The 12,495-nt window shown below is 38.0% G+C and overlaps 1 non-coding gene across 1 annotated transcript; it reads left to right on the top strand.

Moving 5' to 3' along the window:
* Positions 1–2,269: 2,269 nt before the first annotated feature.
* On the top strand, positions 2,270–2,376 carry LOC115030117 (U6 spliceosomal RNA). Its single transcript, XR_003835745.2, has one exon. It is a non-coding gene; the product is annotated as a U6 spliceosomal RNA (small nuclear RNA).
* Positions 2,377–12,495: the final 10,119 nt, after the last annotated feature.

The raw sequence follows: 12,495 nt of genomic DNA, 5'->3' as shown, positions 1-12,495 counted from the left end.
GTTTGGAGCTGAGACGAAAGGATGGACCATCTAGAGACTGCCATATCTGGGGATCCATCCTATAATCAGCTTCCAAATGCTGACACCATTGTATTCACTAGCAAGACTTTGCTGAAATGACCCAAATATAGCTGTCTCTTGTAAGATTATGCTGGGGTCTAGCAAACACAGAAGTGGATGCTCACAGTCACCTATTGGATAGATCACAGGGCCCCCAATGGAGGAGCTAGGGAATGTACCCAAGGAGCTAATGGGATCTGCAATCCTATAGGTAGCACAACAATATGAACTAACCAGTACCTCCCGGAGCTCGTGTCTCTAGCTGCATATGATTCAGAAAATGGCCTAGTCGGCCATCAGTGGAAAGAGAGGCCTATTGGTCGTGCAAACTTTATTTGCCTCAGTACAAGGGAATGACAGGGCCAAGAAGTGGGAGTGGGTGGGTGGGAGAGTTGGTGGGGGCGTGTGTGTGGGACTTTTGTGATAGCATTGGAAATGTAAATGAAATAAATACCCAATTAAAAACAAAGAGGTGAATAGGTAAAAATCATGTGACACACACACACACACACACACACACACACACACACATACACACTATGGAGTATGTTTTAGGCATTTTGAATTTCTATGATTTTTTTTTAACCAACATAAAAGAAAATAGACATTTTTTATTATAATTAGTCAGATATAGAATGACAGATATGACAAATTCTCTCTCATTATTTGCAATATATTATTATGATCTATCATGCTAATATTGAAGAAATTATCATTAAATATTTTAACATAAGCATTTATTATTGTTACTATTATATTTAGTAAAACATAAACAATATCTCCTTGAGTTTTCATTGTTGCAGTCCTGCTCAGCCTCAAGATGAAGTGCTGCAGGTAGCCAAAAGAGAATTACTTTCCTCCATAGACAAGCCCCTGGTATATTATTCAATCAAAAATATCATCCAAGAGCATGTGTACATATGAAACATGCTAAATGAGCTCACTACATTGGATATCATATTGTGTGGATCAATGTAACACTAATATCTAAAGAACATACTGTGAGTTCCAGACAAACAGGGCAGACACAATAAGGTCTACAGCTGTGGATGGAGAAGTTTGGGTGAAATAGATATAGTACACATGTATACAAAAATTTAAGGTTATTAAAAAGAGTAACAAAAACCCTAAACAATTGAAATGAATTTTTTTTCTCCCTCAACAGGAACATGTTTTTTTTTTTTTTTTCAATCTGTGCATACACATCACTTAAATTCACTACAGTACACTGAAGGCAGTAGTTAGATTTTAAATAATCATGATGTTCTTGTAAAGCCCTTTGACATAAATCTGTAAGAAGACTCATATGCTTGTATGCTCCAATTTATGGAGATGCTTGAAAGATTAGGAAATCTCATCTTGTTGGAGAAAGCATGCTTTCTGGTGGTGGCAAAAAACAACACAATTTCCAGATAGCTATCCATATTTTTTCCATAATTTTTTCCATGTTCCATGCCCCCCAGAGGGATATATGCTTTCACCTACTGCTCTAATGTGATGTATATATACCTGTTGTTATGCATCACTGATGAAATCACTGACACTCTGAATCTGTAAGCTCTAATAAACACTTTCTTCTATAAGTTGGCTTGATCACTGTGTCTCATTAGAGCAATAGAAAAGTAACTAACACACTAGTATATTTCACATAGTTTATCTGAGAAAGTATTTCCAGTATTACATCATTTTGGATTATATCTAGGAGTAAGAAATTATTTATAAGTTGTATGGTCACAACTGTGCTGTGAACAATCTTAAAATGATTAAAATAAGTATAAAAATGAAATATGGTTTCTGAAAAATAGAAAGCAATGTGATATAGACTATGTCCTGTTATAAGAAAATCATAAAGGAAGATTTTCTTTGGAGTCAGGGTAATCTTTTATGAAGAAGCAATAAGGCATTTGGGGCTCCAAATTTCCTAGAAGTTGATTTCAAAGACATGGAGAAAGGACAGAGGACTTACATATTGTTTAATGTTAGAATACCAGAAAATGACACCTTTACTCTCTGTAAAATATCAGCGAGGAAGAACTATTCCCAGTTTTCTGAGATACTGCCAAATTTATTTCCAAAGTAGTTACACAAGCTTTCATGTCCACCGGATATGACTGTTCCCCTTTTCCTTATTCTCACAAGCTTGTGCTATTCCTTGAGGGTTTTTTTTTTTAATTCCTTTTCCAGATTTTTTTTTTAAAGTTAATCATTCGTACATGCTTCGGCAGCACCTATACTAAAATTGGAACTATACAGAGAAGATTAGCGTGGCCCCAGTGCAAAAATGGCACGCAAAATAATGAAGCATTTCATATTTTTCCAACACAAGTGGAAGTGCCTGGAGCCAGCAGGAGCAGGGACACAGGAGTCCTACCTGACCAAGTTCTTTCCGGTCAGCACCAGTGCCTGGAAACTTTGGGCTTGAACTCGATGGACAGTTTTATGGTCCCCAGAAGACTCTCCACTCCCCAGGCACCCTAGCATACCCAGGATCTTAGGATCACTGGTAAGTGGAACACAACATCTGTTTCAACAAAACTGGGAGTGCTTAGGGCTAGCAGGAACAGAGAAACAGGAGCACCATCAGACCAGTAGCTGAGGTTCCTTCCAGTTGGAGTTGGTCTATTGGTTTCTATCTCAGCAGACAGCCCCATGGTCCCAGAGAAGGTACCACTTCCAGATATTCTAACACACCCAGGATCTTAGAATCCAAAGATCGCAGAATCCTTGGTCACATGAGGGTCTAAGGGTCTTAGAGGAAGCTGGACTGCCAAGAACTCTGACACACATAGAATTTCAGGAGCACAGGATCCCAGAATCACAGGATCACAGAGAAAGCTAGACTCTGGAGACTTCTGAAACAACCAGGATTACAGGAAGGACAGGCTCTAATCAGATATTTTCCAGGACAGGGAGCACTTGAGAAAATCAGATGGCAGGAGGCAAGCATAAGAAGAGAAGGAACAGAAAGCAAGATTATTTAGCATCCTCAGAACAAAACACTCCCACCATAACGAGTCCTGGATACACCATCACTCAAGAAAAGCAAGATATGGATCTAAAGGCACTTCTTATGAGGTTGATGGAGGACTATAAGAAGGACATAAATAACTCCATTAAAGAAATACAGGAGAACACAGGTTATCAGGTAGAAGCTCTTAAAGAAGAAACACAAAAACCCCTTAAAGAATTACAAGAAAGGATATCCAAACAGGTGAAGGAATTGATCAAAAACACCCAGGATCTAAAAGGAGAAGTAGAAACAATAAAGAAATCACAAAATCACAAAGGGAGACAACTCTGGAGATAGAAATGCTAGGAAAGAAGTCAGGAACCATACATGCAAGCATTACCAACAGAATAAAAGAGATAGAAGAGAGAATCTCATTTGTAGAAGATACCATATAAAACATTGACACAACAATCAAAGAAAATGAGAAATGCAAAAAGATCCAAACCTAAAACATCCATGAAATCCAGGACACAATGAGAAGACCAAACCTAAGGATAGTAGGTATAGACAAGAAGGAAGCTATCCAACTTAAAGGACTGTGAATAACTTCAACAAAATTATAGAAGAAAACCTCCCCAACCTAAAGAAAGAGATGCCCATGAATATATAAGACGTCTACAGAACTCCAAATAGATTAGACCAGAAAAGAAATTCCTCCAGTCATATAATAATTAAAACACCAAATACACAAAACTAAGAAAGAATATTAAAATCAGTAAGGGGAAAAGGTCAAGTACCATATAAAGGCAGACCTATCAGAATTACACCTGACTTCTCCCAGGAGGCTATGAAACCCAGAAGATCCTGGGCAGAAGTCATACAGACCCAAAGAGAACACAAATACCATCTCAGGCTACTAAACCCAGCAAAATTCTCAATTACCAAAGATGGAGAAACCAATGTATTCCATGAGAAAACCAAATTTACAAAATATCTTTCCACAAATCCAGCCATTCAAAGGATAATGAAGGGTAAACTCCAAAACAAAGAGGGAAACTAAGGTGTAGAAAAAGCAAGAAAGTAATTTTTCCACAAACCTAAAGAAGATAGCCACATGAACAGAATTCCAACTCTAACAATGAAAATAATAGGAAGCAACAATGACTTTTCCTTAATATCTCTTAATTTCAATGGACTCAATTCCCCAATAATTAAGACTAAGACTAACAGACTGGTTACATAAACAGGACCCAATATTTTGCTGCATACAGGAAACCCACCTCAGGGACAAAGAGAGAGAGTATGCTAGAGTAAAAGACAGGAAAACGATTTTCCAAGCAAACTGTCACAAGAAACAAGCTGGAGTAGCCATTCTAATATCGAATAAATTCGAATTTCAACCTAAAGTTCTCAAAAAAGAGCACTTCTTACTCATCAAAGGCGAAATTTACAAAGATGAACTCTCATTTATTGATATCTATGCTCCAAATGCAAGGGCACCCACATTCATTAAAGATACTGCTAAAATTAAAAACACACGTTATACCTCACACAATAATAGTGGGAGACTTCAACACCCTACTCTCATTAATGGACAGACCCTGGAAACAGAAACTAACAAAAGTTATGAAACAAATGGATTTAACAGATATCTTTAGAACATGTTATCTGAAAACAAAAGCATATACCTTCTTCTCAGAACCTCATGGTATGTTCTCCAAAATTGACCATATAATAGATCAAAAAACAGACCTCAAAAGATACGACAGGATTGAAATAATTCCATGCATCCTATCTGAACACCAGGGACTAAGGCTGATCTTCAATAACAACATAAGTAATAGAAATCCCACATACACATGGAAGATTAACAACACTCTATTCAATGATAATTTGTTCAAGGAAGAAATAAAGAAAGAAATTAAAACTATTTAGAGTATAATGAAAATGAAGCCACAGCATTCCCAAACTTATGGGACACAATGAGAGCAGTTCTAAGAGGAAAACTCAAAGCTGAGTGCCTCCAAAAAGAAACTAGAGAGAGCATACACTAGAAGCTTGATAGCACACACGAAATCTATAAAACCAAAAGAAGCAAATACACCCAAGAGGAGTAGATGACAGAAAATAATCAAAATCAGGGCTGAAATTAACCAAGTGGGAAAAAAAAGAACCATACAAAGATTCAAACAAACCAGGAGTTAGTTCTTTGAGGAAATCAACAAAATAAATAAACCCTTAGCCAGAATAACTAGAGGGCACATAAAAATCATCCTAATTAACAAAAACAGAAATGAAAGGGAGGCATAACAACAAAAACTGAGGAAGTACAAAAAATCATCAGATCACACTACAAAAGAATTTACTCGGCCAGCTACACACGACCCCCGCCGCAGGATTTTGGGACTGCTGGTGAGTGGAACACAGCTTCTGCTCCAGTCCAATCACGCGGGACCTGAGACTGCTCTGGTTGGGGAGAGAGAAATCCGGCCTACATAGGGCCACAAGCCTCTTCCGGTCAGAAAAGCACCGGGGTACCATAAGCTACCCACGACCCCCGCCGCAGGATTTAGAGACTGCTGGTGAGTGGAACACAGCTTCTGTTCCAATCTTTAAACAGTGACAACGATAACAACTAACCCCAGAGATTACCAGATGGCGAAAGGTAAACATAATAATCTTACTAACAGAAACCAAGACCACTCACCATCATCAGAACCCAGCACCCCCACTTCGCTCAGTCCAGGGCACCCCAACACACCGGAAAAGCTAGACACGGATCTAAAAGCATATCTCCTGATGATGGTAGAGGACTTCAAGAAGGACTTTAATAACACAGTTAAAGAAATGCAGGAGAACACTGCTAAACAGGCAGAAGACACTAAAGAGGAAGCACAAAAATCCCTTAAAGAATTGCAGGAGAACACTGCTAAAGAGTTACAAATCCTTAAAGAAAAACAGGATAACATAATCAAACAGGTAGAAGTCCTTACAGAAAAACAGGAAAACACATCCAAACAGATGATGGAAATGAACAAAACCATACTAGACCTAAAAAGGGAAGTAGACACAATAAAGAAAACCCAAAATGAGGCAACACTGGAGATAGAAACCCTAGGAAAGAAATCTGGAACCATAGATACCAGCATCAGCAACAGAATACAAGAGATGGAAGAGAGAATCTCAGGTGCAGAAGATTCCATAGAGAACATCGGCACAACAATCAAGGAAAATGTAAAATGCAAAAAGATCCTAACTCAAAACATCCAAGAAATACAGGACACAATGAGAAGACCAAACCTACGGATAATAGGAGTGGATGAGAATGAAGATTTTCAACTCAAAGGACCAGCAAACATCTTCAACAAAATTATAGAAGAAAACTTCCCAAATCTAAAGAAAGAGATGCCCATGAACATACAAGAAGCCTACAGAACTCCAAATAGACTGGACCAGAAAAGAAATACCTCCCGACACATAATAATCAGAACAACAAATGCTCTAAATAAAGATAGAATACTAAAAGCAGTAAGAGAAAAAGGCCAAGTAACATATAAAGGCAAGCCTATCAGAATTACATCAGATTTTTCACCAGAGACTATGAAAGCCAGAAGATCCTGGACGGATGTTATACAGACACTAAAAGAACACAAATTCCAGCCCAGGCTACTATACCCAGCCAAATTCTCAATTAACATAGATGGAGAAACCAAAGTATTCCAGAACAAAACCAAATTAACACATTATCTCTCCACGAATCCAGCCCTTCAAAGGATAATAACAGAAAAAAAACAATACAAGGACAGGAACCACGCCCTAGAAACAACAAGAAGGTAATCCCTCAACAAACCAAAAAGAAGACAGCCACAAGAACAAAATGCCAACTTTAACAACAAAAATAACAGGAAACAACAATTACTTTTCCTTAATATCTCTTAATATCAATGGACTCAACTCCCCGATAAAAAGACATAGACTAACAAACTGGCTACACAAACAAGACCCAACATTTTGCTGCTTACAGGAAACTCATCTCAGAGAAAAGGATAGACACTACCTCAGAATGAAAGGCTGGAAAACAATTTTCCAAGCAAATGGCATGTAGAAACAAGCTGGAGTAGCCATTCTAATATCTGATAAGATTGACTTCCAACCCAAAGTCATTAAAAAAGACAGGGAGGGACACTTCATACTTATCAAAGGTAAAATCCTCCAAGAGGAACTATCAATCCTGAATATCTATGCTCCAAATACAAAGGCAGCCACATTCATTAAAGAAACTTTAGTAAATCTCAAAGCACACATTGCACCTCATAAAATAATAGTGGGAGACTTCAACACACCACTTTCACCAATGGACAGATCATGGAAACAGAAACTAAACAGGGACACAGAGAAACTAAGAGAAATTATGAATCAAATGGATCTGGCAGATATCTACAGAACATTCTATCCTAAAACAAAAGGATATACCTTCTTCTCAGCACCTCATGGTACCTTCTCCAAAATTGACCACATAATTGGTCACAAAACAGGCCTCAACAGATACAAAAATATTGAAATTGTCCCATGCATCCTATCAGATCACCATGGACTAAGGCTGATCTTCAATAACAAAATAAATAATAGAAAGCCAACCTTCACGTGGAAACTGAACAACATTCTTCTCAATGATACCTTGGTCAAGGAAGGAATAAAGAAAGAAATTAAGGACTTTTTAGAGTTCAATGAAAATGAAGCCACAACATACCCAAACTTATGGGACGCAATGAAAGCATTTCTAAGAGGAAAACTCATAGCTCTGAGTTCCTCCAAAAGGAAACTAGAGAGAGCACACATTAGCAGCTTGACAACACACCTAAAAGCACTAGAACAAAAGGAAGCAAATTCACCCAAGAGGAGTAGACTGCAGGAAATAATCAAACTCAGGGGTGAAATCAACCAAGTGGAAACAAGAAAAACTATTCAAAGAATCAACCAATCAAGGAGCTGGTTCTTTGAGAAAATCAACAAGATAGATAAACCCTTAGCCAGACTCTCTAGAGGGCACAGGGAAAGCATCCTAATTAACAAAATCAGAAATGAAAAAGGAGACATAACAACAGATCCAGAAGACATCCAAAACACCATCAGATCCTTCTACCAAAGGCTATACTCAACAAAACTGGAGAACCTGGATGAAATGGAGAAGTTCCTAGACAGGTACCAGGTACCAAAGTTGAATCAAGATCAGGTTAATGATCTAAACAGCCCTATATCTCCCAAAGAAATAGAAGCAGTCATTAATAGTCTCCCAACTAAAAAAAGCCCAGGACCAGATGGGTTTAGTGCAGAGTTCTATCAGACCTTCAAAGAAGATCTAATCCCAGTTCTTCACAAACTATTCCACAAAATAGAAACAGAAGGTAATCTACCCAACTCATTCTATGAAGCCACAATTACTCTGATACCTAAACCACAAAAAGACCCAACAAAGATAGAAAACTTCAGACCAATATCCCTTATGAATATTGATGCAAAACTCCTCAATAAAGTTCTTGCTAACCGAATCCAAGAACACATCAAAACAATCATCCATCCCGACCAAGTAGGTTTCATCCCAGGGATGCAGGGATGGTTCAATATACGGAAATTCATCAATGTAATTCACTATATAAACAAACTCAAAGACAAAAACCACATGGTCATCTCGTTAGATGCGGAAAAAGCATTTGACAAGATCCAACACCCATTCATGATAAAAGTCTTGGAAAGATCAGGAATTCAAGGCCCATACCTAAACATGATAAAAGCAATCTACAGCAAACCAGTAGCCAACATCAATTAAATGGTCAGAAGCTTGAAGCAATCCCTCTAAAATCAGGGACTAGACAAGGCTGTCCACTTTCTCCATACCTATTCAACATTGTACTTGAAGTCCTAGCCAGAGCAATTCGACAACAAAAGGAGATCAAAGGGATACAAATTGGAAAAGATGAAGTCAAAATATCACTTTTTGCAGATGATATGATAGTATATATAAGTGACCCTAAAAATTCCACCAGAGAACTCCTAAGCCTGATGAACAGCTTCGGTGAAGTAGCTGGATATAAAATTAACTCAAACAAATCAATGGCCTTTCTCTACACAAAGAATAAACAGGCTGAGAAAGAAATTAGGGAAACAACACCCTTCTCAATACTCACAAATAATATAAAATATCTTAGCGTGACTCTAACTAAGGAAGTGAAAGATCTGTATAATAAAAACTTCAAGTCTCTGAAGAAAGAAATTATAGAAGATCTCAGAAGATGGAAAGATCTCCCATGCTCATGGATTGGCAGGATCAACATTGTAAAAATGGCTATCTTGCCAAAAGCAATCTACAGATTCAATGCAATCCCCATCAAAATTCCAAATCAATTCTTCAACGAATTAGAAAGTGCAATCTGCAAATTCATCTGGAATAACAAAAAACCTAGGATAGCAAAAACTCTTCTCAAGGATAAAAGAACCTCTGGTGGAATTACCATGCCGGACCTAAAGCTCTACTACAGAGCAATTGTGATAAAAACTGCATGGTACTGGTATAGTGACAGACAAATAGACCAATGGAATAGAATTGAAGACCCAGAAATGAACCCACACACCTATGGTCACTTGATCTTCGACAAGGGAGCTAAAAACATCCAGTGGAAGAAAGACAGCATTTTCAACAAATGGTGCTGGCACAACTGGTTGTTAACATGTAGAAGAATGCGAATCGATCCATTCCTATCTCCTTGTACTAAGGTCAAGTCTAAGTGGATCAAGGAACTTCACATAAAACCAGAGACACTGAAACTTATAGAGGAGAAAGTGGGGAAAAGCCTTGAAGATATGGGCACAGGGGAAAAATTCCTGAATAGAACAGTAATGGCTTGTGCTGTAAGATCGAGAATTGACAAGTGGGACCTCATGAAACTACAAAGCTTCTGCAAGGCTAAAGACACCATCAATAAGACAAAAAAAAAAACCACCAATAGATTGGGAAAGGATCTTCACCTATCCTAAATCAGATAAGGGACTAATATCCAATATATATAAAGAACTCAAGAAGGTGGACTCCAGAAAGTCAAATAACCCCATTAAAAAATGGGGCTCAGAAGTGAACAAAGAATTCTCACCTGAGGAATACCGAATGGCAGAGAAACACCTGAAAAAATGTTCAACATCCTTAATCATCAGGGAAATGCAAATCAAAACAACCCTGAGATTCCATCTCACACCAGTCAGAATGGCTAAGTTCAAAAACTCAGATGACAGCAGATGCTGGCGAGGATGTGGAGAAAGAGGAACACTCCTCCATTGTTGGTGGGATTGCAAGCTTGTAAACCACTCTGGAAATCAGTCTGGCGGATCCTCAGAAAATTGGACATAGTACTACTGGAGGATCCAGCAATACCTCTCCTGGGCATATATCCAGAAGATGTCCCAACTGGTAAAAAGGACACATGCTCCACTATGTTCATAGCAGCCCTATTTATAATAGCCAGAAGCTGGAAAGAACCCAGATGTCCCTCAACAGAGGAATGGATACAGAAATTATGGTACATTTACACAATGGAGTACTACTCAGCTATTAAAAAGAATGAATTTATGAAATTCCTAGCCAAATGGATGGACCTGGAGGGCATCATCTTGAGTGAAGTAACACAATCACAAAAGAACTCACACAATATGTATTCATTGATAAGTGGATATTAGCCCAAAACTTAGGATACCCAAGATATAAGATACACTTTGATAAACGCATGAAACTCAAGAAGAATGAAGACCAAAGTGTGGACACTGTGCCCCTTCTTAGAATTGGGAACAAAACACCCAGGGAAGGAGTTACAGAGACAAAGTTCGTAGCTGTGATGAAAGGATGGACCATTTAGAGACTGCCATATCCAGGGATCCGTCCCATAATCAGCTTCTAACCGCTGACACCATTGCATACACTAGCAAGATTTTGCTGAAAGGACCCAAATATAGCTGTCTCTTGTGAGATGATGCCGGGACCTAGCAAACACAGGAGTGGATGTTCACAGTCAGCTATTGGATGTATCACAGGGCTCCCAATGGAGAAGCTAGAGAAAGTACCCAAGGAGCTAAAGGGATCTGCAACCCTATTGTTGGAACAACATGATGTACTAACCAGAACCCCGGAGCTCTTGTTTCTAGCTGCATATGTATCGAAAGATGGCCTAGTCGGCCATCAATGGAAAGAGAGGCCCATTGGACTTGCAAACTTTATATGCCCCAATATAGGGGAATGCCAGGGCCAAAAGAATGGGAATGGGTGGGTAGGGAAGTGGGGGGCTCTATGGGGGACTTTTGGGATAGCATTGGAAATGTAATTGAGGAAAATATGTAATAAAAATATTAAAAATAAAAAAAAAGAATTTACTCAACAAAACTTGAAAATGTGGATGAATTGGACACTTTTCTAGACAGATACCAGGTTCCAAAGTTAAATCAGGATCAGTTTAATGATTTAAACAGTCACAAATCCACTAAATAGAAGCAGTCATTAATAGTCTCCAACCAAAAGAAAGCCCAGGATCTGATGGATTTAGTGCAGATGTCTATCAAACCTTCAAAGAAGAATTAATATAAATACTCCTCAAACTCTTCCACAAAATTGCAACAGAAGATACTCAACCCAATTTGATGTATGAAGCCACAAAACTGATACTTAAACCACAGACACAACAAAGAAAGAGTACTTCACACCAATTTCCATTATGAATATCAATGCAAAAATATTCAATAAAATTCTCACAAACCGAATCCAAGATCACATCAAAATGATCATCCATAATGATCAAGTAGGCTTCATCCCAGGGATGCAGGGATGTTCTAAGATGTGGAAATCCATCAACATAATCCACTAAATAAACAAACTCAAAGACAAAGAAGAACAAAACAAAACAAAACAAAACAGACATGATCATCTCATTAGATGCTGAGAAAATATTTTACATAATACAACACCCCAACACCCATCAATGATAAAAGTCTTGGAAAGATCAGGAATTCAAGGCCCATACCTAAACATGATAAAAGCAATCTACAGCAAACCAGTATCCAACAACAAACTAAATGGAAAGAAACTTGAATCAAACCTACTAAAATCAGGGACTAGACAAGGCTGCCCACTTTCCCCCTACCTATTCAATATAGTGCTTGAAGTCCTAGCCAGAGCAATTAGACAACAAAAGATATCAAGGTGATACAAAGTGTAAAGGGAAGAAGTCAAAATATCACTATTTGTAGGTGATATGATAGTATATATAAGTGATCCCAAACCTGATAAACAGCTTCAGTGCAGTAGCTGGATATAAAATTAACTCAAACAATTCAGTGGACTTTATACAAAGAATAAACAGACTGAGAAAGAAATTAGGAAAACAACGCCCTTCACAATAGTCACAAATAACATAAAATATCTTGATGTGAATCTAACTAAGAAAGTGAAA

The sequence above is a fragment of the Mus caroli genome, unplaced genomic scaffold, assembly GCF_978045245.1.
Source record: "Mus caroli unplaced genomic scaffold, Mus_caroli_1 scaffold_5, whole genome shotgun sequence".
Classification (NCBI taxonomy): domain Eukaryota; kingdom Metazoa; phylum Chordata; class Mammalia; order Rodentia; family Muridae; genus Mus; species Mus caroli.
The sequence above is the reverse complement of the archived record's forward strand: the minus strand, read 5'-3'. Positions and strand labels throughout refer to the sequence as shown.